Source organism: Ursus arctos, unplaced genomic scaffold, assembly GCF_023065955.2.
Source record: "Ursus arctos isolate Adak ecotype North America unplaced genomic scaffold, UrsArc2.0 scaffold_8, whole genome shotgun sequence".
Classification (NCBI taxonomy): Eukaryota; Metazoa; Chordata; class Mammalia; order Carnivora; family Ursidae; genus Ursus; species Ursus arctos.
Window position 1 is genome coordinate 42,122,537 of NW_026623100.1, and position 27,995 is coordinate 42,150,531.

Sequence of the window (27,995 nt, forward strand, 5' to 3'; positions counted from 1 at the left end):
ATTGCTAAAATTATATGTTACTGAGAACATCAGTCCTTTATTTTAAATGTTAAATTGTTTAAGCATACAGATCCCCTTGGAAGTGGTAATAAATCAATGAGCAGGCACCTTAGTAATGAGGGACTCAAGCATTCTTTAGGAACAAGGTCCAGGCTTTGGCATGAAACAGACTTGGGTCAGGAGGGTGTTAGAAGGCCAGCCCTGCCACATACTATGTACCTTAAGTTGTGGTGCTTCTGTTTCCTTAATTATAAAAGAAGAATACCTAATTAATAGAATTGTTGTGAAGAATCAAATTTATAATGTACTCAAGCACCCTAACACAATATCTGGTATATGAGAAGTACTCAATAAGTAATACCTAAAATTGAACAAAATCATGATGGTGCTATGTTCTCTGGGTTGGTAAACTATAGCTTGCAGAAGAAGAAATCTGGCCAACCACTTGCTTTTGTAGATTAAGTTTTATTAGAACACAACTAAGTCCATTGTTTATGCATTGTCTATGGCTGTTTTCAAATTACGACAGCAGAGTTGAGTAGCTGTGATATAAAGACAGTATGGTCCACAAAGCTGAAAATATTCACTATCAGACTTCTTACAGAAAGAAGTTTATTTCTAGGGTATAAGGAAAGAACTTTGGCAGCTGGACCCTGAAAATATCATCCTTTGATGTTAGGATTTTTTCCTATAGAAGGGACATTGCTTCATAAAAGATCAATTCTTATTGCCCTAATTTGAAGAAATTATTAAAGTTAGAAATAGTAATAATTAATCTCTCTGGCCAGAGTTCTTTCAAATATTGGCACTAGCATAAGAAGTTAAGACATTAGTTTGAATAATCAAGCAAAGTCATTATTATTACTGAAAAAACCCAAACCTACTAAACATGTAAAATAATAATATAGGGCTTTCTATAAAAACCATGAGCTTTGTGATTAAACTATCTGATCATTATTAGCAAAAGGTACATTATGAAAATAGGTTATCTTTTGTTCACATAAAAATATTTAAAATATATTATAAAATGTTTAAGAACCCACTTCTGTCATTACTATTTAGCAATAATAGTATTAACAAAAATTAAGTGCTTACTATTTTTCAGTCTCAAAGTTATGTAGTAATCTCAAATTCAATTGATTATTATTCTGAGAGATAGAATACCATCTAATATTTTCTGCATGTATTTTTATATTTTCTGAGTTTTTCTCATCTGTCTTTCATAATTGAAAATAAACCAAAGCACTTTGTACAACTGAAAAGGAAAACAAATCTAGCTACCTAAACTTACTTAAATTATACCTGCCTCAACCCTGGTTATTAAGAAGTTGGGGGGCAATGCTTTAAAGACAGTCAAAAATAAGGGAGAAAGGAGGCCAGAAATGGAGTTACCATTGATGAAAGAACAAGAGATAGGAATGAAAATAAATAGTCTAACGTAGCGGAAATAAGCTAAATCATCATCATTGCTAAGCTAGGAAAGCCCCATGCAATTAAAAAAAAAGGAAAAAAAAAAGTTTAGAAATCATATACTGTCTCAAGGACAATAACCAAGTAGAACAGGGAAGGAACTGAAAACAGAATTCATACAAATCATAATGAGTTTGAAGAAGAGAGCCATGAAAATATATTTGGCTTCATCAATAGGTACAGTGAGAAGCTAAATGAAGGTAGAAGAAAAGATTGTCAGAAATCATTTTAGTAAGAACCTGATTGATACAACCAATTTGAAGTGGAAAGGGAAATATATTATTTTTCATGTTTGTATTCCGAAAAGAACTGTCACATGGCTAGAAGAATGGAATGCAGATATGTAAAATATAATTGAGAATAACTTATATTCCACACATGTGAGAGAGGAATGAAAGGAAAGTGGACAAATTACATAAAGTATCATCAAAAGCTTTACCATTCTAAAGAAATTTCATGTGGTTTCTTAAGATTTGACAAGGAGGAGGTTTCCATGAGATGAGTCAATAGCTAGCAGAAAAATATTGTCAAATTCATACTGATAAACCAAGAAAAGAAAAATGAAGGCAAAACTAATGTAGAGGACTGTCATAGCTTCACTGAGAATCCCACTAAAACCTTCAGTCCTGGGCAAACCCTTGGTAGTCAGGTCCTACCAGAGGACCTGAGGTCATAGCCATATTTAGTCTCAGCAAAGAGATCCCGTCAGCAAGTCATCTGCTCATTAACAGAGAGTGCTTAATCCACAAAACCCATTACCTTAATGTTTTAACATACAGGTGGAAAATCTCTCTTCTGTCCAAAGACAAGAGGAATAAAAATCCCATGGACATCTCCTTCTGCCCATAGTATTCTGGATGAGGAAGAAAGGGAGATTGACAGGGGAAGCCAGTGATTAAGATGGAAAAGATCTTCCGCAAGGGCCTTTTCAACCACCATTGGAAACATTTCAGCTTCTTCCTACCAGCCTTGGATAGAAACATGCACACACACACACACACACACACACACACACACAAGCACACGTGTGCACACACACATATATGCTTTTATTATGATTATTTGCCCTTGACAGAGAACGGGATTGACAAAGAGATTAAATAACTTGTCCTCCTTTCACAATTTTTATAATCAGAATCAGAATTTGAATTTGGACCACCTGGCTCCAAAAAAAAGCATGTGTCCTTAACTGCTCTGTAATGCTGTCAAAAGAAACAACAAAAAAGATACTTTTGCTTTGAAAACAGGGATTTTTGGACAACTGACAGTGTTTAAAAGAAAGAAACTTAAGTTTTTCCACCAGCTGCCCTTTCCCCTCCCCGCCCCCCAGTGCCACTCTGGCTGCACTGAGCTTGCTCCTGGCTCCTGCTAAGCTAGCACAACAGTTGTTTCTCTCCAGCCGCCCTCATGATCATCTACTGGGACCTCATCAGCCATGATGAGATGTTCTCCAACATTTACAAGATCTGAGAGATCATAGACAGGCTGGGGCTGGGGGTGGAGGGCAAGATGGTCAGTAGGACAGAGGGTAACATTGATGACTCCCTCGTTGGTGGAAATGCCTCCACTGAAGGCCCCGAGGCCAAAGGTATGGAAAGCGCAGTAATCACTGGTGTTGAGATATATTGTGAACCATTACTTTCAGAAGACCACCTTCACAAAAGAAGCCTACAAGAAGTACATCAAAGATGACATGAAATCAATCAAAGGCAAACAGCCAGAAAGTGTAATGACGGGGGTTGCAGAACAGATCAGGCACGTCCTTGCTAATTTCAAAAACTACCAGTTCTTTATGGGTGTAAATATGAATCCAGATGGCATGGTTGCTTTGCTGGACTACCATGAGGACAGTGTGACTCCATATATGATTTTCTTTAAGGTTGGTTTAGAAATGCAAAATTGTTAACGAACTTGGCTATATCACCTGTTGTCACAACTGGGTACTGCTCTTCATCCACACAACACCAGGACTTAGACAAATAGGACTGATGCCTTCTTGAGCTCTTCAATTGTTTTGACCTTGATTTATTTGGAGTAGAGGCATTGTTTTTAAGAAAAAAAAGTCATGTAGGTTGTCTAAAAATAAAATGCATTTAAACTCAAAGAAAAAAAAAAGAAAGAAAATAAAAGAAAAGGAACTTAAGGAAACACCTCCCTGAGGAATCTTAGGCTTCTTTATAAAATCTTAGTATTACTGGTACTTAGTAATTCATTTTCTAAAGGCTAAAATGAGGAGAGTTTTAATACTTCTATTTTGTGAAAGGTAGAACCCATTACTTGTTGAAACATATGAAAACTAGTATAGTTAAAAAAAAAATAGAAGCATACAGGAAAGTAATGAATTCTCATTCAATAGGATATGCCAGGCGTGTACTAATAGGGTTCATTCTGTTCCCTTCACTCAGGAATGATTAAATATTTGACCAATATTATGTAAAGTTTATTTATGTTTTCAATGAAACACTTTTTTAAAAAGACTTTATTTGTTTATTTTTGAGAGAGAGAGCAGGAACAGGGGGAAGAGGTGGGGGGAGGGACGGGGAAAGAGGGGCAGAGGGAGAGGGAGAAGCTAACTTCCCCCCTGAGCAGGGAGCCCAATATGGGACTCCATCCTGTGAACCTGGGATCATGAACTGAGCCAAAGGCAGCCGCTTAACCCACTGAGTCACCCAGGAGCCCTTCAATCAAATACTTTTTAACCTATAATCTTCAGTGCTATATTAGCCCAGTAGGTAGATGAAAACAAGACATTTGTTTTTGCCTGGAAAAAGCTCATAACTTAGGAATAAAACATACTTGAGGACAACCTGAAGAGCAATTTTAAATTAACAATATATGCAAAATAAAGCATTCAGAACATGTAATATAGTCAATACAGTAATTGAAAAAATTCCCTTCAAAATAAACATAGCATAATTACCAGTATCATATGAAATTCCACAATACTTTATTCTGGTCACCAATTCAATGAGATGCCACAAAATGAATGGAAAAGAAAACTGACCAGTTTACATTTTGGTTAAAGCATAACAAATCCTAGAACTCAAGAGATACAATAAGGAAAACTAGTATTTAAGTCCTAAAGAGCAAACCAGTTTTATTTGTCATGCTAGAACTTAATTGCTTACTTCACCATGTCCTTGTGATGCACTCATCTTATCTAACCTCAAGCTCTTTAGAGAATCACACTGTATTTTTGCATCATTCACTTGAACATATTTCCATAAATGGTTAAATTATTTCCCTGAGAAAGCTTAACTTCCTAATGCTTATTAAAGCTCATTCTAACTTTTTCATTACCAGAACTTTGAGAGGTGTAATGAGGATTCTGAGTAAAATCAATTGTGTGCTGGATGTGCAATTATTGGGATCTTTAGCATATATGCAATAAGTAAATAAGAAGAGTCTTGCTGTGAAGGGATTCAAAATAAAATAAATGATGGAACTGCAATTGAGGAAGCAGATTATTTCTCACCAGGTGTTGTGGGAATATGGAACCACACTGTAGTTTTTTTTGTTTTGTCTTGTGTTTTGTTTTGCTTTGTTTTTACTGCATATTCTCTGAAACAATTGGAAAATGCCCCAGGAATAACATTAAGACAAATAATTTATGCCACACAAATCATTAAACCATAAGCAACTTCATTAAGTAGCTTCCCATTGGTAGCCTGAACTAAAACAGCTGGCCTGACGGTTGGATATTGAAGAAAAAATAAAATTCCTTTTGCAATCTAAACCCCTTCTCTCAGATTTATAATGAGTTCCTTTATTTAAAGTGACCGGAGGAAAACAAGCCAGCCTAATTAATGATGACAATTCAGGTCTGAGACAATTCCAATCAGATGTTTGCTTTAAAATGGCCTTGGATGGTTTATGATAATAATTAATACAAATTTAATAATAATAATGATAATAATATAGCTAGTATTTACTGCTTGCTTACTAAGTGCCAAACACTATTCACTATTCTCAGCGTTTTATTTCTATTAACTCATTTAGTGTTCATGAAAACTTTGTGAATAATGTCAGGGCTGGGGTGCCTGGGTTGTTCAGTCAGTTAAGTGACTCTTGATTTCAGCTCAGATCAGGCCTGCATAGGGATCCATGCTCAGGACAGAATCTGCTTGAGATTCTCTGCCTCTCCCTCTCCCTCTGCTCTTCCTCCCCACTCTATGTCTTGCTCTCTCTCTCTCTCTCTCTCTCAAATAATAAATAAGATCTTACAAATTTATCGGCGCTGACTGTATAATTTGTGTGGCCCAATGAAAAATGGAAATGCAGAGTCCTTTGTTCAAGAAGGATGAAAAAAATGTGTTTTCTTTCTTTAGCAGTCTCTCTCTTACCCTGTCATGGAGTTTTTTTATTTGCTATTTAATGTTGGACTTCCTTGCACATGGGGAATCAAACCTGAATATTATCCTCCTCTTAAAGATGTGGTAACTGGAGACAAAGAATACAGAATTTTCACTGGACATGATAGCTGGTTTAGAGAGGGGCACACGATGCATTCAGAGCCAATAGAACATGATGAGACTTTGTTGGAAATCCTGGGAAGAAGATTCTCCTTTCTTATTGGACTTGAACATCAGAGGATATGAGGTGTATAGCTGTTGCCACTATCATCCTTCCATGTGAGGCTGATTCTAAAAGCAATGAAGTAGGAGACAGAACCAAAAGAAGGCATCGGAAATATTTTGAATTTCAGGTCAAGATACACCTTTTTTTCGGATTTCCCAGTTATATTAGCCCATAAATTCCATGCGTGGTTGATTCTAGCTTTAGGTAAGTTCTAGGTCTGTCCGAGGCAGAAAATGTCCCCATCCTCATAAAAGTTGTACAGACCCTAATCTCCAGAACCTGTGGATATGTCAGGTGTGATTAAGACAGAGACCTTAAAATCAGGAGGTTTTCCTGGGTTATCCAGTTGGACCCAAAATAATAACAAGGGTCCATATAAGAGGGAGAGGAAGGCTGGAGGCTCAGAGTCATAGAAGGAGTTGCGATGACTGATAATAGAGGTTGGAATGATGTGGGGCCATGAGCCGAAGGACGCAAGCAGCCTCTAGAAACTGGAAAAAGCAAGGAAACGGATTTTTTCCTAGAATCTCTAAATGGAACCCTGCTGATCTATTTCAGACTTCTGACCTCCAGAACTCTAAAATAATAAATTTGTGTTTTTCAAGCCACAAAGTTTATGGTAATTTGTTATAGCAACAATAAGAAACTAATAAAACAGCTCTTGCAGAAAGAGTTCTGACACGCATTTATACCAGGATACAGGGTAGAAAGTCATGATTTATTTAAATATGAAAGAAAAAAGTGGAGAGGAACCGAAACATAAATTTGTTTTTCTTTTTCTATGTTCGTCTGTCAAAATACACTCCCAGGAAGATGGTTATCAATTGCCATTTCACTATTAGTATTTGATTATAATTTTGCCCAATACTCAAGCTTTTTTCTGTTCTGAAGAATTTATTGTCAGTACCACTTTTAGAGCAAGCCATGATATCTAGTGATACAGTCACTTAAAGAGATTCTAAAGTTTCAGGAACAGGCTCATTAGAACAGGTATGCTCAACTTTTCTTTTGCTCCCTGCACCCCTGAGGAATATTGCACATACCAGAAATAGTGAATTTCAAGCATGTGGGCCTGCTCCCTTCCTGCTCCCATTGTGAATCTCATCATTAGCAATAACCGCTTTATTGTGGTCTTTGCATCAACATGAGAGCAGAGAGGTGTAGAGCTCCTATCTCTGTTAACGTGGCTGCAGAAGAAAAAAATCAGGATATATACATACTTGGAATCTTACCTTGAGTGTTAACTAAGTTCCCTGCTGGTAATATCTGAAGGATTACTGCTAGGAATATATTTGCATGAAGGATGCAGAAGACTGCTAATAAAAAAGTCATCCTCAGGGAGGAGCTCTCTGTCTTGCTTGAGGGGAGAGGCAGTCCTAATGATAGCATGGGATGTTTCACTCAGTTTTGTTCTCTGGTCCATCCCCACGGGTTGGGATTTGATTCTGTAAAGGAAGAAGCTACAACTCCAAAAAGAATGAAATGGCATGGAATGTCTTCAGAGGAAATAAACATGAGGAAGTACTAATATAAATTGGAGCATTGGCACTGTCACTGGAGAGCTCAGTCTTCAGCAGAGGGCCTTATAATACCTACCTTTGATACACTGATGGCTGAAGTGCTTCAGCCCCAACCAGGATGGAACCCAACTTCTGGAAGAGTGGGGTAGAAAGCCACTGGGATGCCCAGTACACACAGCTCCAACAACAGCCAGAAGCTAAGATAAGACAGTGAAACAAAGAAGCCAAGTTCTGTCCCTGAGAGGACATGGTGGGGGAAGGAGGATAACTTTAAGGTTATTATTTGGGTCCAACTGGATAACCCAGGAAAACCTTCTGATTTTAAGGTCTCTGTCTTAATCACACCTGACATATCCACATGGGGAATAGAGCCAATGAATGAAATAGAGCTAATGGGAAATAGAGCCAATGAATGAAATAGAGCAAATATATTATATATATATAGCTTGCTGCTATTCATGCGGCTTGAGTTTTTCTTTTAAGGACCAAATAAAACACAGTTACTGATGTATGTTTTGTCCTTTCTTCTAATTTACCTTCCCATATGCCTACAAACAGCCCAAGCCCCACCCCAAACCTGAATCTCTCTGGTATATGTTCATAGGCACACCCCTTTATTTGAGTCCTTGAATTTTAGCCATTCATACTTGTTTATTATTTCAAGGAGGACTTATTACAAATAGCAGTAGCAGCATAAGAATAAACTATGATAACCAAGGTAGAGAGTGGCTTCCACTCCAAGCATAGGAGTGGGTAAACTTGTTCATAGTAACACAAGAGAATTTGTCCAAACTCAGAGATACTTTGTACATTTCAAGGCAGAGGGAAAAAGTGGCAGTGAGTAGGTGTGTGTTGCTGAAGGCTGGTTGGTGATAGTGAGAAAGAAGGGCAGGAAAAATTAGTTAATATTTTTCCATGTGTAAACCAAATTTGTTGTTAGTAATAATGAGTTAACACTCTTGCCTAGTCAGAGATCCCATAGAAGCACAGCTCGAGGCCTCCAAGGCTGTGTCTACTAGCAGCAAAGTGTTATCTTATCAGGCAAGGAGGAATAGAGATCCAAGAGCCAACAATGTCTGAGGACCTGACCTGGTGCTCATTCCTCTCTCCTTTGTTAGTAAAATTTTCCTTTCATATATCACAGGTACTTAAAGATAGTTTAAAAGGGAAAAGAGAGTCTACAGCCATACCACCCTGAATGTGCCCAATCTCGTCTAAAAGGGAAAAGATAGATTAAAAGGAGAAAAGAAGCAAGGAAGGAAGAAAACCAAGATGACTTTAAAGTTCCCCTCATCTTGACTAAACTTTAGGCAGGCTCTTTTGACTGTAGGCCCCTGACCTCACTTTTCTTAGAGCATTTACTTAAGAAAACTTGTAATTGTAATTCATTCTCTTTCCTCTTTGAAATATAAATTGTCTGCAACCCAGGTGATGTTTTTCTCAAGGCCCTGATAACCATCCTTTTGAAATATTACCATCAAGAAGAATAGGGCTCATATCTCCTAGTCTCTGATGGAGAGTGGGTGCTGAACTTTGATGAGAGACTATTAACAAACACAGGTAGCCTAATCACATTGGCCAACCTCCCCACTAATGTTCTCCAGTACTTTTCCATTAGCTTATCTCAGCATTTAAAAATCCTCCCACCTTTATGTTTCAGCAAAGTTGAATTAAATCTTTCTCTCCAACTGAAATAGTCCTGACCTCTATTATAGTCTTGAATAAAATCTTCCTTGTTTTTTAACTGGTCTGGTACATTTTTTTCTTTTACACAGGAAGGAAGTATTCCAATTCATAATTTGGAGGTCTGAGGTCACACTTTCCATAGCTTTGGCTCTGTTCTTGGCTCTGTTCTTAGCTCTGTGTATTCATTCTGTTCTTATCTAATTGAAATGTTGCCCAAGTTTAGTTCCACCTATTTCTCTTAAATGCTAAGAGAGCTGCATCTTTAGAGTGATTACAAGAAATAAAATTAGACCCAGGAAACATCTCAACCAGGCAGAGCCTTTGACCTCTCTTTTGTTTACCTTTTCCCAAGCTGTCTGCCTGGCCATCAACCCCTTTATATTCATTTCTACAGCAAGTATTTATTGAGCAGTTGTGGTATGCCATATGTTATAAGAAGCCTCATGTATTGTCTCCCAAATCCTAATTTCACATTATCGTACATACTTTTCAAAATTAGAATATTTTGTAACCCCTCAGAGAGACATGTGGAGACATGTGTTTTTCATAAAAGTAATATTTTTTTAATTTGCTTTATCAAAGTGTGACTGATATATAATAAGCTGTACATATTTAATGAATACAACTCAATGAGTTTGAGAATATGTATGCATCCATGAAACTATCGCTACCATCAAGGCTGTAAACCTACCCATCATCTCTAAAAGTTTCCTCCTATCCTCATTATTATTATCATTGATTTTTGTGTATGTGGCTAGAGCAGTTAACATGAAATCTACCTTCTTAACCAATTTTAATTATACAACACAGTATTGTTAGTGTTGGGAGGAAAAATTTTCCTCTGTAATTCAAGATTCTTCTGACTGCTTGAATAATTAAATTGATGTGAGATAGATTAACAGGAGTTAATCAAATTTAATTATATACTTATGAGGAATCCACTTAAACATGAAAGACAGGCAAATTGAGGCATATATTTCATTCTGGATTAAGAAGAAGGGGGTGGTGCTCCAGGGCCAAAAAAGGAAGGAAGGCAATTCATGGAAGGAATGAAAGAGTATGGTACACAAATGTTCGCTGGGCCATTCAGAAACAATGGTACTAGAGAGGACTTTGATCAAACAGGCCTTGCTGGGTTCCTCCCTGTCTACCATACTAGTTCATATTATACTATATATTTATGGTGATAGCTCCCTTCCTGAAACAAGTTCTCTATCTAAATTTTTTAGGGACTCGGGGATGGGGGAGGCAAAAATAGAAGTTTCTTGAGTCTTCTTTTCCTTAAAAAGAATCAGCCTAAAATAATCCACATGCCAAAGAGACACATTTTGGGGTGGCAAATTTTCTTCCCTTATATTAGCTGTAGGCACTCTGATGTATAGTGGATCTCCAGAGCATTTTTTACCCCACCTCCCTTGAGCTTATTTATCTTGTGTAACAGAAATTTTATACTCTTTGACAGTTATCTCTCCATTTAACCCCTCCATCCACCTACTGGCAACTACCATTATACTCTCTGCTCTGAATTTTACTCTGAGTTTTAGACTGGTTACATAAATGAGAGCATACAATATTTGTTTTTCTCTGGTCAGGCTTATCCATTTAACATAATGTTGTCTAGGTACATCCATGTTGTCACAAATAGCATTATTTTCTTCTTTTTTAAGGCTGAATAATAGTCCATTGTATGTATATACCATATCTTGGCTGTTGTGGATAATGCTATAGTGAACATGGGAGTGCAGATACCTCTTCGAGATCTTGATTTCAATTCCTAAAGTAATACATTCTTAATCTAAAGGAGTGACATCCAGCTGGTTAATAAAATAAATCAAGGGGTGCCTCTATTTGAGAGACAGTTTGCATAAAATACCTACCTAGAAAATACTGTATATACAACTATGTTCTCAAGCCTTCCCACCAATGAGAAATACCATGATGCTTTATTAAAGATGTCTACATTACTGACAAAGGATCTGGAAGCATTTTCCTATAATGCCCCACTCTTTTGAATTTATTCCTCTTATTTTCTATGATAAGGAAATGAGAGTGGTTATCAGCTTGGCATTTTGTTGATTAAATCAAGTTTCCACAGGAATGCAAGTCAAAAATATTTTCCCCCAAAGAAAACCTTTAATAGCCTATCACTCATGTTTAAGGAGAGAAATAAAGAAGAGAAAAAATAAAACTACATTTTGTAAGAGGAAGATAAAATTCCATTGTGTTCAAGTATTTCAAGCATAAAATCTTCTGAAATTCACTGTCATCTAATCACTCTGCTCTATAGGAGTAAACTCTTCCCTGTTTGAAAAGCAATTAACTCTTTCAGACCTCAAAGGAGAGGACAGTGTTGTTTATCACTCATCTTCTGGATTAGGCTTGAGGTGTTTAGGGCTCTAATACAACCAATTATCCCTCTTTGGGGTTGTTTTCTATCCTTAGGAGAGCATTTGATGTTTTATGACAACACCTTATCCAAGGAAAAGAAGAAAATATATTGTAAATATTTGGGTGTTTCACAAAGACAGTATCTCTGTGGTTTTAGCAAATGGCTTTGGCAAGCTTCCTCACATAATGACTGTACTAGCACAAATACAAAACCCACAGTACCAAGGGCAGTGGAGCAAGAACTTTGTAGTTGTATAATAAACCCCATCTATTGTTGAAACTCTTTTAGGGACTAAATAAAACAATCTTTTTAGCATTTTTATATCTTGTTATTACAAGCTATTGCAGCATCAATAAATAGGTAGGTAAGAAAGCAGTTTAATATAATTATTAAGATCATGGAATATGGAATAATAGGTATCTGAGAATACATCCTGATTATCATTTAATTGTTGTGTGACCTTGGGTAAGTAAGTCTGTAAGACTATTTCATCATCCATAAAAGATAGCTATTAAAACCCACTTCAGAGTATTATTCAAGGAACTGAGGGTACACTTAGCACAGTGTCTGGCACATTGTTGTATAATCAACAACTCTCATTATTATGTTGATCAGATAAAGTTGATTTGAGGTTGTCATACCATCATGAGAGAAACACAGGATTGGAAAACAAGGCAGGCTATTATCTTATTAGTAATAATACTGACCTTCACAGGAAAGCCATTTTGAGCTTTCCTTCTTTTAAATGTAGAATGAGCTCTAGAGTTCAGGTCCCTCCTGGATATCAGTTCTGTCATTGAGGAAATTAGGAAGTCAACCAGTCTAATCTGATAATAATGAAAATATGTGGCTGATCTTGAAAAAATATACTCCCTTCAAGGCAAGATGAAACCTCATCACTTAGGATTGTTAACAAAAACAGTGAGAACAAACATGAATTACAAGGAAAAAGAATCAAATCAATAATACTCAGTTTATATAATGCTTTCTTTACCTTGACAACATGAGTTTGAAGAGATGGTGGAGGACAGATTGAAAATTGATGGCTCAAAAGAATAGCATAGCTGGAATATAGTCTCAAAAGTAAGTTTTTATTGCCATGCCTCTACCCAAAGAGCAGGATCTCTTTAAGACCAAAAAAGTCTTGAACCATTCTTTTATCAAAAGATGTGTTAGTATAACTCATCTCAGAGGAAACCTTAAGAGACAGTTTAGGATATCAATTAAGAAGAGCACAAGCTCAGACACCAAACTTGCTTACGTCTAGTCCTCCTCACTGTAACACTGGTTACATGACTTTGGACAAGTTTCCATTCCTCTCTGATTCTGTTTCCTCATTTTTTGAATATTGGGAATATAAATGGAGAAACACCAATCCCAAGTGGTTGTTTTTGAATTGAATGGGTTAATATAAGAACTCTTAGAACAGTACCTGACATGTAGTAAATGTTTAGCTATTTTTACCTTTTGGTTTTTATTTCTTACCTTGGTATCTTGTCAATATGGCTTTCTTGGCCACCAAGCAAACACTGATCACACAATTTTTGGTTCCTTTTTACCTGCAACAGTGAACAACTGAGACCTTCCTCTGAAGCCTTCAATAATTCTCAGATAAGAAGTTCTTGATTTCATCCATAACCACATTCCTCTTTGGTTCATGTCCCGCCAGTGTCCAGACTTATCTTCCAAGTTCTTACGGGTTGGAATTAGCCAGTCAACTAAACTAATCTCCTATATACGAGCTCAAATCACCTATATCTCTCATCTTGAACTACCTAGTCTTTCATGATGGGTCCATTTGACCAAACCATACTAGCCTCTACCCAATACAGTTTGAAAATATTCACTCATTTGATAAGCACTTATTGAATGAGGAAACAGACTCAGGCTAGATGCTGGGAAATCAGAGAACAGTGAACCTTTGAGTGCTGGTTAAGAAAGTGGGCAGCTGATACTTGATGGGGTTCAGGGCAAGTGCCCCAAAATATGCCACTTTTGGTTATTTTGAATTAAATTTACTTAGGAAACAGCTGGTACAATAAGGATACTTGGACCCTCCTTTGTCTCTCTTGAAACAGGACCTAAGTCTCCTATGTGTAGGCTACTCTCCCTGTACCAGGAAGTAGAGAGATACCTTATCACCAGAAATAAAAAAAATGAAGTTGAGAAGACTATGTAAACAAATCTTGTTACTTCTTCACTAATTCACTATCCCAAGCCCAAAATTCTTTGTCTTACCAATTCTTTACAAATTTATTTGTTTTATTTTGTGTAAAATGTATAAAAGCTGCCTACTTTGGTGACTTCTTTTAGTCTCATATTTTGAGGGGCTCCCATACATACAAAATTAAATTTATCTTATGTCAATTTAATTGTTAGACTATCCAAAGAACCTTGAAGAGAAGTAAGGAAAATTTTTCCTCCCCTACACATTAGATGTATATACAGACAGATATTTGAATTGCATAGCCCAGCCTCATAATACTTCCAGAGTTATATCTCTGTGTAGAGTGAAACTGCCTGGTTCACATCTCCTGCTTCTTAGGAGGCCATGCTTTGCACGGCATGACTTTGGATCCTTGTGCACAAGTGATTACCCAGAAACTGGATCTAGCCCAAGGGCAACCAATCCACAGTGTAATTTTAAAAATAGATGATCTATGTCATATAATAGAAATGTTTTGGGCCAACAATAGGCTCCTTTATAAATCTGAACCAAGAATACTAGGGTCTATTAGTGATAGGCGATAAAGCGGAGGATACTGTGAAAGAGAGTTTTGTGCCATGGCAAGCTGTGCTAATTACACGTTAATCACCGTAAGTGTTTGTTGCTGAAAGAACTCACAGGACTTAAATATATACAGCAGCTTTATTACAGGCAAAAAGTATAGGTCAGTAACAGCAAAAGAAGAATATACATTGAGAGGGGCACAGAGAGCTCAGACAGAGCTTCTTTTCTTTCCTTCCTTTGGATTGGTTCACACAGAACCCACTCTATCTCTAGGTCCCATATTATCACTAGTGTGCATACAAAGCAGCTCAGCACCAAGTAGTCCAAAATCAACGCATAGAAGAGATGTTTTAGAATGAGCTATCTGACCAGCCTTAACCATTGAAATGCCCCTAAGCCAAATCATAAATTCAGTTAATATTGCTAAACAATGCTGACATGCTGACATCCTTCTCATGGATGCATGATCACAGAACATCATATATGTTTAATTGAAACATTCCATAGTGTTAGTCAAGTGTCAGTAGTTTTAGAGATAAACATGTACTCAGCCAGACCAGTTGATATTAACCCTTGTTATGCATGGGTTTAAACTATAATTGAGTAGAAATTATGAGTTAACATCAGAAGATGTTCAGTTGAAAGAGGAGCATAGAGGAAATAGAAGCTAAATTGAAGAAGAGTGAGCAAAAAGTGGGGACTGAGGGAAACACATGTTTTTAGGACTTTCCCCATCTGTAATGAATTTCAGATCTCATTCTATTTTCTCTTTATTCAAGTAAACTCAGTAAGTACCTGTTCTCTATAAAAGAAGACAAAAACAATGCTCTAGGTAGATCTTTCTAGATGTGGCAGCTATTGTTTCTCTGACCTGGGTTTCTGAGACAAATGTTAAGGTTTAATGGGGGCCAACAAATAAGTCCTATCCCATCCACTATGGGTTCTTATAACTAATTGAAATTCACAAGAGTGAGAGACGTTAAAATATTCCTTTACTACAAGGAAGCAGGGAAAATAGAATAGGGTCGAATGTAAATTCTCTCAAGGCAGCAGTTCTTAAAGGAAAAATACAGAAATATGATTTCAGGCTGCCAGTTTCCTATGTCAGTCTCAGCAATCAGATAAACCAGTCCCCCTTCCTTGGGAAACCATGAGTTCGAAAGAAAGAAAAAGACTCAGAGTGTTGTTGTAACTGAAATTCTCTGACAGAAGTATGAGAACAGGGTTTCCATAATAAGGGAATATAATTGACATGTTAGAAAATATTAGTGATGTGTTAAAGAATCACAAGCAGGAACTTTACCTTTAACTGGAATTCTGTTTGTTCTTCTCTTCCCTGAGAACTGGCCCTTGGAATTACCTCAATTCGTCCACATATATTAGAAGGGCAGAGAGCACTCCAACCCACCCAGAGTAATTTACCTTCTATAGCAAAACACTGAAAGCGAAATTCTGGATAATGAGGGTGGCATCATATCCCCTACGGCAGCCCTTTGAGTTTAGACAGAGGCAAATATGTGCTATCGAAAATCAGCCTGCCACTTTGCACTTTTGTAGTAAATAAAAAACTAGTTTCAAACTTAATTCATTGAACATTCAAGAATTAATCAGCTTCCCTTCACATTGGTCTCCCATTTATCTCTGTGCTTCCAAGATTCTTTCTGACATCACAATTAGGGAAGCTGAAATACTGAAATAAAAGCATCTACTATGGTCACTTCTCTCCAGTTAGGAACACAAATTATTAGGGGAAATCTAGAAGACTGCCTGCAGAGATGTGTCTTCCATTCCCTTGTTACAGAGTCTTTTCATAGAATATCCCTAGGGGTACTAATTGGCTCTCCTGGTGTGCCCGGCCGTATACCACATCAGATTTCTTCTGGTTGATGTCCATGTTAAGAAGCAAAAAATAAAGTTTTGGTTTTGAAAGGGGATGTAAATGTTAAGGAATATCAACAAAAGAAAATGTATGTAATATAAAAACTAGTCATTTTAAGAACACTGATCTAATACTAAATTTCCAGCTTCCAAATAACTGGAATCAAAATAGGAAGTTAAAAAAATAAGAGAGTGCTTAAGTCTTCATTGTAAATAGCATTCAAAAGATACTATTGCATTCTTGCATTTGATAATGTTAGAAAAATAGTTTAAATATTTTTGTTTAAATGTAACTGAAATTTTAATTTAAAGTAAAATATATAGCTTTCCAAAATTTATGAAGGCCAATGAGATATACTCAATGCAGCAAATTAAAGAAGACAAAGGAAACAGCAAATTTGATCTCATTGACTCACCTCTTCATGGTGGTGGCTAGCATTGGGTGATCTGCAGGGATGGAAGACCCTCATTTCCACATAAGCACATTCTCCATTTCCGTATAGAAGCCAGCCGGGCAGGTGGGGTCTTTTGTGAACTTAAGTCCAGCTTGCTAAGTTCATGAACAGTAGGGACACTTAACAAATCTGAAGTTCCCATGTCCTACTGCTATAAACTTAAAACTTGCCTTCCTGGGGCGCCTGGGTGGCACAGCGGTTAAGCGTCTGCCTTCGGCTCAGGGCGTGATCCCGGCGTTCTGGGATCGAGCCAGACATCAGGCTCCTCCGCTGGGAGCCTGTTTCTTCCTCTCCCACTCCCCCTGCTTGTGTTCCCTCTCTCTCTGGCTGTCTCTATCTTTGTCGAATAAATAAATAAAATCTTAAAAAAAAAAAAAACTTGCCTTCCTTGTCTGTGGTAATTATTTTCTTCATTTTCTGTACTGGTTTAAAAATACTTAACTGTACTAGGCACTTTGCCATTTACTATAGTTCAGTTCTTCTGGAAGCCTGTAGTCAAGAGTGGCCAATGGTTTTGTTAGTTTTTTCTTGTTAGCCCAAAGCTCATATGATTCCTGTAATCACAGTTTTACCCTGTGTTAGGTCAGCCCACTAATTTTACATTCATTTACCTTTTCTTTAGGAAATTTGAAAGTTTTAACATATTATGCTAAATGAACACTTCTTATTTTGTTGTGTCATTAATTCTACAAAGTTATGACATCCCTGATGTTGATTTTTTTCCTTTCACATTTCTGTTTCATTCTTTCAGGTACACCGTGCTTATTGGCAATAATAAGTTATGACAAAATAATTGCTATGATTGCTAATAATTTCTTAAATCCTAGAAATTTTTATTCTGTCCATCTGTCTTATATGTGGTCTAGATATGTAGAGTAGAACATGTGCCCAGACACAACCAGATACAAGCAGAGTATGAAACTAAACGAACAGGGTACTGAGTTTTGAAATAAAAATGGGTAGAACATGGGTAGAACACATAGATAAGCATAGAAAACAGACTGGAAGAAATACATTTAAACATTATCTCTAATGTTAGCATGGTGGCAAGAATATCAAGTTTTAAAAATTCTTATTCTTTGCATTTTAATAGCTCTATATTTTCTATAAGTATTATTTCTACAACATAAAATAATGCATAATATATACAGATATAATATGTAAATTGAGTATTTAAATAAATGACAATATGCCAAATAAATACAATATGTAAATAGGTACATATTTCTCAATCAGTCAATGAAATAGTTTCATTTAAAAACATGATATAAAATTTATTTCATTGTAACAGAAATAGTGAGTTCATTTCCTAGAATGAACTAGACATTTAGAGCTTTATAACTTAGAACAAAGCCACTCCTGTGATCTCTCTTTGAACATTCCTTTTTCCTCCCTATCAACATTAACAGAAGAATAAATATACTCAAACTTGTTTTTCTTCTCTGTCACGTTAGGTGTATAAAGTCCTAACTTTTATGAATATCATGAAGCATACAGAAGTAAATATATTCAAATCACATTTCAGCCTTCTAAACAAAAAAAAAAAAAAAATACACCCTAACTGAAAAATCTTAACTGAAAAGACTTTTGAGATGTTGTGATGTTATTAACTGTACCACAACAAAATCCTGAGTTATTGGCTACCCTCAAGTCTAAAGCTAGGCATCCCATATTGTGATTTATAATTTTAAGTGGTCTGAGCAATCATTCTGCCCAAGAGAGTTGAAATCAAATCTATCATAGACAATTAAGGTAACCAATCAATGCTTCTAAGTAAAATACAATTTCCAAAAGTAGGTCAAAACAGCTTAAGGACACATACGCAAATGAAATATGTTCATACCTTCTCCTCATTTTGTAGAGACACAAATTTGAATTATCATTGTCACAAAATGCTTTATCACCTAAATGCAAAGCCTAAGCAATCTGTAAAAAGCAATGCAAGAGAAATCCACTATTGCATTTTAATAAAGAGCATTAAAAGTAACATCTGGATTGCACATATCAGCCTTTTTTGATTTAAAGATAAATTACTTTTACAAAGGGACAATAGCTCTAACTTCCACCACTAAGGAAGAAAGAAAATAAAGAAAAATAACAGTTATTAGAAGAATTATTTATAAATGTGGAAGTAGTATTCAATTTGAGATTTCATGGTATTTCTTAAGGAGCTAACAAGTTGCATGAAGTTAAAAGAAATAGTCAAACAGTAATACTTCTCAAGACACAGTCCCCTTCCTGCCACTAGCCATCTTCTTTTTTTTTTTAAGATTTTATTTATTTATTTGCCAGGGAGAGAGAGAGAGCGAGAGAACAAGAACAAGCAGGGGGAGCGGCAGATAGAGGTAGAAGTAGGCTCCCTGCTGAGCAAGGAGCCTGATGCAGTACTTGATCCCAGGACCTTGGGATTATGACCTGCACTGAAGGCAGATGCCTAACCAACTGAGCCGCCCAGGTGTCTCCACCAGCCATCTTCTTTCTTAACTTGATATTTACCATTGCCCCCCATATTTGGCCCACCTTTCTTTCATTCACATTGCTCCACCTATTGAAATTTTAGTCATCTTTCAAGAGAAAGGTTAGGACTCATCTCTTTCCTGAAGCTGTTTCCTAAAACAACGCAAGAGATCTCCACCTTTTCCAACCCCCTGGGCACCTTTCATTGGAGCATAGCTGTCTCTGCAGATGGAGAGAACTTTGGTTCCTGAATATATAAAGACCTTGCTTTTATAAGCTTTGTAAGCTGTTTGAAGGCAAACATTTTGTATTTCTCTGAATCCCCACTTTGCCTAATAGACTGTTTCTGACCATGTGACAACCTTGAGCAATAGCTACATCTCTCTCCCTATGCACCTGTTCTCATTCAGTCTTTCTTTCAGTTATTATCAACTGGCCACCATCTGTCAGTGTTTTAGGTGCTGGGAAACATTAGGGAACAAGAGAACTGTGGTCACAGTTCAACAAGGGAATAAGGGAATTCATAGTCTCATGCAAGAAGCTTTCCTCCATAATAGGAGGAATTTGGTTGGAAAACACATTTCTGGTACATCTAATTTAGCACTGGAAAACAAGGTAGGCTTTCTGGTGAAAATTTTAGGTTTTTCCCAGCAAAAGGAAGAAGTTGAGGGAAGAGTGTTTAAAAGAGATATCAATAGGTGCAAAGTACTGAGGTAAAAGAGAACCCAGCAACTCTGTTCAGGGAACTGCAGGAAGTTCACCATTGTTGGAGTATGAAGTGCAAAAAAGAAAGTGGCAAGGGACAAAGCTTGAACAAGTTCTTAGTGCCAGATCATGAAAGATGTTTCATGCTCTTAAGAATTTTGAAATTTATCCTAAGGGAAATGTAAAACCAACGTTCTAGCCACACTGTGGAAAACACATTAAAGGGGGGCAAGGAACAACTGGTACAAGGTTAATAGAAATAATTCAAGGACCATATACAGATTGGCAACAGAAGAGTATCTTCTGGGTAGAACCATCAAGAATAATACCAATAATTAAAGACTGAAGGGGGAAAACGAGGACCCATAAGACTTATTAGAAAGGAGCAGCGAGAGAGACAGGAGAAAAGTGAGAAAGTATGTTGCAGAAACTAAGAGTACTATGTTTTATAAAAGAAATGCAGAACAAACTAGAGCCCAGATCTTGGTTTCTCATACCCTATTTAAATAAAATAAAATTCATTTTCTTAGAGAAATGGCTGACTGTAAAATTGGGACAGAAAATATACAAGGCAAACCTGAAGCAGTTATAATGCCAGAAAGTAAGAGATTTTTTTTTTTTTAAACCACATTGATGTGAGCATGTCAGAGGGATACATAAGCCAACTGAAAGATCTCCCAATGGCCCAAGCTGGAAATTTTTGAACAAGAATATAAAATAGTTTTGGATTATAACTTGGAGTATGAAACAAATATACATGAGTCCATACTTATATAAATAAATTATTTAATAATTAAATATAGGGCAAAAAATAGAAAAATCTGTAAGAATTCCAAGTAATTTACATAGGTACTGTACCCTGAAGGAAGCAAAATATAACTTCTGACTCTTTAGGTGTGGGCTACATAGTGACTTCTTCCAAAGAATACAGTATGAGAAAGGAGAAAATAAAGAGTTAATTTACAGTAGAGAAACCTTAGAAACAGTACCCCAGCCAGGTGATCAAGGTCAAAATGAACAGTGATAAGTTATATTGATAGTATATACCTTGATGTGATGTGATGAAATGTCACTTTACTTCTGTGATCTTCCTTCCAAAGACCCATAACCCCACTGTAATCATGAGAAATCCCAATTGATAGACATTCTACAAAATACCTGACCTACAGTTCTCAAAACTGTCAAAGTCCTCAAAAACAAGGAAAGTCTGAGAAACTGTCATAGTCAAAAAGAATGTAAAGAGACATGATAACTAAATAAAATGTGGTATCCTTGATAGGAATCTAGAACAGAAAAGGACATTAGAAAACAACTGAAAGAATCTAAAGTATGGACTTCAGTTAATAATAATGTATCTGTATTAGTTCATTAATAGCAAACACGCCATACTAATGTTAATGAAAAATGTTACTAACAGAAGACACTGTTTGTGAGGTCTACGGGAACTCTATACTATCTTCACAAGAATTCTATGAATCTAAAACTGTTCTAAATAAAAATTTCTTTTAAAAAATAGGACACACTCAACCGTGTCACATGCAGCCAAAATAAAAGGAAGATACAGACTGATAAACATCCTCTGGTTTTCAGGCCTTGCTGATCTTGAAAATATTGTTCTAAAGTAGTGCACGGGCAGAAAGCAAAATTATAATACAAAATAAGGCAGATGACTAAAAGCACATAAAAAATCATTTTAAGATGCCTGACTATAAAAGAATAAGAGAGGAGAGTAGAAACAGAAGAAGGAAGTGAAATCAAGAGAAAATACCTTTTAAAAAAACTGCAAAAAAATAAGCTTTTAAAATGCTGAAATGAAAAAAAAAAAAAAGTATGTAAGGGCTGAGAAGAAGTAACGTCCCAAGATGCTTTTGGTGCGGTGACTGTTGCAGTCCTAAATTCAGAGTAGCATTTTCTGGTTTTATATATTCCTTACTTGGAATATGGGTTGTTCCGAGGCAGAAGACTCTGAGCTGGATATTAGTGTGCAAGAAGTTTGAACTCAAGATCTGTACATGCAGGGAAGTAAGTTGGGTTATGGTGAAGGTACAACAAGCACTCCGCCAACCCTGCCAGGGAGCTCTGAAATTCAGATGGGACATCAAAGATACCCCACAACACAGTATTGGAGGCAGGTCTTTATACTTCCTCATCTACCACTCATTGGATGCCAGCTTCCCCAGGAAGGGGCATGACCATGTGGTAAGGCAACCAACTGTGACCCAGGGCTAACCAGGGAGAATAGATGACTGAGGGCAGTTTCGCAAAGTTGGGGCAAGCAGACCCTTGAGTCCTGAAGAGGGATCTCTGAAGCATATCACAGAATCTACTATACTTGGCATTCTTGCTACCCCTGTTTGATCTTTTCTGAATTTGTGTGACCTTTCCTATATATTGATGTCTCATGGTTGGAGACATCATTTAGGGTTTTTTTGTTGTTGTTGTTCAAATTTAAATTTTCATTTTTGCTCCCATTCTTCTTTTTGCTTTAGGCAATTTCTGGAAGGAAAAGTAACCAGTGCTTTGTAGGAGTGATCTACCATGGTGCAAATGGGTGCAGTTACTGAGAACCATCTGAGGACTTCATAGAAGGGATCTAGCCCTACATTATCTTGAAAAGATTCCATTCCCAAAGAACTTTTATGTATAAATCAGAAAAGAATTGGAGGTGTACTTTCAAATATCAAATCTGATAGATGGGGAGGTAGACAGAGGAAGTTGGAGGAAACTTATAATGGAGGAAACTTATAATTGATACATAGGCCAGAGAATCACAGTCAGAAATCCCCATTTTGGGGGCACCTGGGTGACTCAGTAGGTTAAGCATTTGCCTTTGGCTTAGGTCATGAACTTGGGGTCCTGGGATCGAGTCCAGCATCAGGCTCCCTGCTCGGTGAGTAGTCTGCTTCTCCCTCTCCCTCTGCCCCTGCTTGTGAGCGCTCTCTCACATGCTATCTCTCAAATAAATAAGTAAATAAATAAATGAAATCCCCATTTTTTTACCTTACTGTAAAAAGTCATCTAGCTTCTTCGTAATCATGTAAACAGAAGAAATTATTATCACCACCTTCTACACAGTCCAAATTCCTCTAGGAAATATTCCTTCCACATAAACTATTAACTCTGTGTCCATAAGGATACCACGTGCTGAAGTGAGCACACTTTAAACAAGGGCTTCGGGTCCACTCATGGGTGCCATGGGCTCCATTAGTTGCACTGAAATAGTAATTTTCTAAAAGATACCACAGAGGCTTTTAGAAGTCTATTGACCTTCAGAAAATGAGCCTTCCCTCTCCATTCATTCGCAGGTCAGATATAATGTAATGCATTTTGGCTCATGTTTCAAAAATAACAGCAGATCCATACTTAAGAAATGACTAAACAGATGTTTAAAAAGTAAACAAAATTTAAAGCAATGATAAAGGCGGAGGCTGAGCACTAGATAACACTTTGGAGTTTTTCTTTCTTTTTTTAGCAAAATTAGTGCCTCAGTCAATACTTCTGCTCAAGTGAATAAAGAATTTAAGGCTAAAATAGTAATGCAGGCAGTAGGCTCAGTAGCACATGGATCAGGAAGTGCGTGAAACTTACGCTTTAGGGATCCTTAATTGCCACCTCACCCCAGGTCCTTCTCAGGGCCCTGTAATACTTTCAACATTTTGTATTCATTTTCATGAAGAGAGCCCCCAAAGTTTCATTAACCTCTCTTACACATCAGAATACCATCCCTGCTAGAGGCATACATATATACAAAAACCTAATTTTATATGAAAAGGTAAGGGGTATTTGTGACTCACGGTGATTTTTGTTCCCCAGTCTACAGTAGTTACACTTCTGATGTCCTAAAATTAAATTTCACAAAATACACATCTATGTTCTGAAATACCTGACTGGAGAGTGAGAAAAGTCAGAGCAGGCAAGTTTGACGTGCAAGTTAAAAATTGAACACATGTGAAATAATTTTTAAAAACTAGTTTTTAAACTCTTATTATTTTTTGTTTAATTAATATTTAATTGAGCTCATACTATGGTCCAGGCACAGTTTTGGGCCTTCAGTAAATAAATTTCAAATGACCAGCAGAGCTCAAATGAAAATAGGCATTTTATGTTTGAAATAGGAATACATCATATACAAAACTACAGCTTCAGTAGTTGAGCCCATAGTCTTCATGAATTTGAAGGGAATAAAGATAAACATTTCTGAAGAACTATCTATGTGCCATCAAATTTGTTCACCATGTAATCATAGAAGCTTAGGCGTCCTTAAGAGCTGTTCTTATATTTTTCATCTGTTTGGTCTTATATATTTATTCATTGTACTCCTCATTGAGGGTTAATTACTTTCAAGGCACTATTCTGCATGGAGAAAGTGCCAAAGGTAAGAGAAAGCAAGTTGAGTATTAAGCAGAGCAATCATTCATGCAACAAATGTATGTTGAACATAGCATCCACTATACACTACATGTTTGTCTTAGTCTGTTCAAGCTGCTATAACAAAATACAATAGACTGGGTAGCTTAAAACAATGGAATCTTACTGCTTACATTTCTGGAGTCTAGAAGTCTAAGATCAGAGTGCCAGCCTGGCCAGATTCTGGTGAAGGCCCTCTTCTGCGTTATAGACTGCTGACTTCATGCTGTGGCCTAACATGATAGAAGGGATCAGGGATCTTTCTAAAGCCTCTTTATAAGGCTCTAATCTCATTAATGAGGGTTCCATACTTATGATTAAAGCACTTCCCAGTGGCCCAACCATCATCTGTGGTGGTTAATATTTCAACATGTGAATTCTGAGGAGGACACAAACATTCAGACCAAAGCAGTGCTAGACATTCACCAGTGAGCAAGATATATAGCCCCTATCGCATGGTCCTGTATGAGAGCCAGAGAATAAGAACAATTACAGTACATTGGACTAAGTTTTATAAAAGGAGGTGTGCAGAGTGTTCTGAGAGCACTTGGGAGGAGTATGGAACCCAGAGTTAATAGATGAGTTCAGGGAAGAATGCTGAAAGTAAATGAAATCTAGTTTGGCACCCCAAAAGGTGAAAGAGAGCTAAAGTATTGCAGGAATTGAAAAATAATCAAAATATTTACACATACAATGAGGTGGGAGTGGGTAGAAGGGTGGAATAAAAATGCAAGTCAGATTCCCAAAGCCTTGCCTTTCCATTTTAATGAGCTTGAAATTGACCTAGGATACTAAGAAGGAAGATATCCTGGTATTTGGAAGCATCTCTGACTTCATGTCCTGTCTCCAATAAAAATTAGATGATGTAGCTGTGGCATATTATTTAACTTGTCAGAACCTCAGTTTTTTCATCTGAGAAAACAGATGAATAATGACTTATTAAACAATGTTGTGTGAAGCAAATAAGATAATAGATGAAAAGCACTGTGGAAAAAATGTGTAGACATGTTTTACAACTATAAGGTGCCATTATTGCATGAATGATTGTGAAGTGTGCTTAGGAAATGACACCAAAATTGAAGATAAAGTGCAGCAATATCCAAAGGCTACTCAACCAAGAGGATCTATGTTTTCTTCAGCACAGTTGATATATGGTCAAAAAGGAAGTCTGATAGCACAGCCAGTACAGTCAGCACATTCCCCTCCATCACAGCACATGGCATGGTTATGTAACTGGGGCTATTTCCAATTCCATAAAGGCCCAAGGGTATTCAGAAGGACTCTGATTGCTGAAGTCACACATTTTGCAATGCATTCATGCATGTTGGGAACATTCTACATGCAATCCTAGGAATGTTACTTTTCTGAATCAAAAGGATAACCCCTAGGGCCACATTAAGAAATGGTAATTATAAGCATGTAGCAGATCTGTTAGGAACTTTGCTGAATGCTATCTTTATCTATATCTATATCTTGTAAGAATGAAATGACTGTTACCTCTGTTTGAGGAACCTGAGGCTTAGATGAGACAAGTAGCTTGCCCAGTGTCATACCATCAATAAGTGTTAGATTTGGTACTTCAATCCATTATTTCTCTGACCCTGTATTGTGCAGAACCTTATGTAGTAAAATAGAGACTTGTACTTCTCAGTCAAAATGTTGTCTACCAACGTAGCCAGTCCCAAATGATCAGTGCAATGTCAATGAAGAGCAGGGAAAAAGACAAAAACTCTCAGTATTACTAAAAGTTAAGATGTGCAGATAGCATAGTGCTAGAATCTAGGAAGAATATTCATTTAATATAAGATTCTATGGAGCTTGATTTAGAAAAATTGACCAACCTATGCCTGATGGCATATAAAGACTTAGACTCATGAAATTAATTTGAATCAACACAAGTTCAGCCAGGCCTTACCACCATGGGCCTCTTTTGGGAGGTCTTAAAAATGTATCCCTGTGTACCCCAAAGTTGTATATCTCTTTTAAAGATAATAGGATTGATAGAATAATTCTATAAACAAAATTGGATATTTGGATTTGGATTTTAGCCAGGCATTAGACATTTTATTTTAGTCTTATGGGTAAGTTAAAGAAACAAGAGTTAGTAGTACCTTTAGTTTAAGGTGTAAATCATTCAAACTTACACTTGGTGGGGAGTATTTAATGGATTGATAGCCACCTGTACACCTAGTGTGAATTATAGTGACTGGTCTACATTAATATCCTTGAAGAGAAAATTTTTTCCAAATTATAGAATGGCATCTAGTGAGGAGTAAGAGCTCACTGATGTAGTTGCAGAATCAGTATCCTTCAAATCCAAGCTAATATGAAGTGTTAATAGGCACAATTAAGGTTTCTGTTCTGAGATCTAAAAACTAAGTACAACAGTACTGGAGTGAGAATCACAGTTCATTGTCCCTGCTTAGGGCTTCACTTCACAGAACACAGTGGACAGAACGCCAGTAGACCTCCATAGGCCATGCCGTGGAGGATATCAAAGTAGGCAATGACAATTCAGTTATTTCAATAGAATGACAGGGTCTATGACCTGGAAGTAAGGATTTCACTGTTACATACAAGAGTGTTCCCTCCCTAATCAGTGTTTCACCTCTAGTGAAACCATTGCAAAAATTAGTCATAAGAGAACAGGCTGATTAAGGACTGAAGACCAAGTACATAATTAGAATGTCAAGAAATTCTAAGGAGGTAAGATCTTTAAACTGAAAAATGTGAGATTCTTCTCTTTCTTTCTATAATAAATATACCTTCTTATAATGAGTAAAAGGCTGTTTGGCAATGTTGGAGTGATAGAAGAATTTGGAAGAACTTGCAGAGGCATTGTAATAATGTGTGAGCACCTCTATAAAATTCTTGAAATCCCCCTTCTGAACAAGACTTGGGATATCACATTGTTTGCTCTCATGAGACTCATAGGCTCCAAGAACTCAGTAAAGGGCTCAGTCTTCTAAATTGTACAAATGTCTCTGCCTTTTCCACATTACTCTGAAACCCCAAGAATCATACATATCAGAGAAAAACTCTCCTTATGGATAATGAAAGGCATTCAATAAATATCTGATGAATAAATGAATTAAAGTTACTAATGCTGTAATGGAAGAAGGACAGAAATGTTCTTAAGTCTATCTTAAATGGGGACATTAAGGTTCTTTTTTTTAAAAAAGATTTTTTAAAATTTATTTGACAGAGAGAGACAGTGAGAGAGGGAACACCAGGGGGAGCAGGAGAGGGAGAAGAAGCAGGCTTCCCGCTGAGCAGGGAGCTCCGTGGCAGGGCTTGATCCCCATGACCTGAGCCGAAGGCAGACGCTTAATGACTGAGCCACCTAGGTGCCCCGGACATTAAGATTCTAACTAAATATTTGTTGTATGTTAAAAATAAAATTGATATAGCAGAATAAGGGTTAAACTAGAATAACTTTCTATTCTGAGATTCTTGAATTATAAATATTCATAATGACTATGGGAGAAGTTCTAAGAAACAATATCCCCCCCCCCCAACACACACACACGTACGTGAGCCAGCTGAGCCAATTATAACTATAGGGAGGCTTCAGAACGGCCCTATGCCTGCCATAAAATCTTCCTACACAAAATCTGAGCCCAGGTCTCTAGACTTCCCCTTATGATTTTCTCATCTTTCTCAAGTTCCAATTTTGAACCTAGTTGTGTCACATATTAAGATACCCTTTAGTGCAAGTT

At 36.8% G+C, this 27,995-nt stretch overlaps 1 protein-coding gene and 1 pseudogene across 1 annotated transcript in view; both read left to right on the forward strand.

Moving 5' to 3' along the window:
* Window positions 1-27,995, forward strand: part of LOC113268750 (lithostathine-like) — a 180,676-nt gene that overhangs the window by 51,067 nt on the left and 101,614 nt on the right. The gene's annotated exons all lie outside the window — the stretch shown is intronic.
* Window positions 2,878-3,376, forward strand: LOC113268756 (translationally-controlled tumor protein-like; annotated as a pseudogene).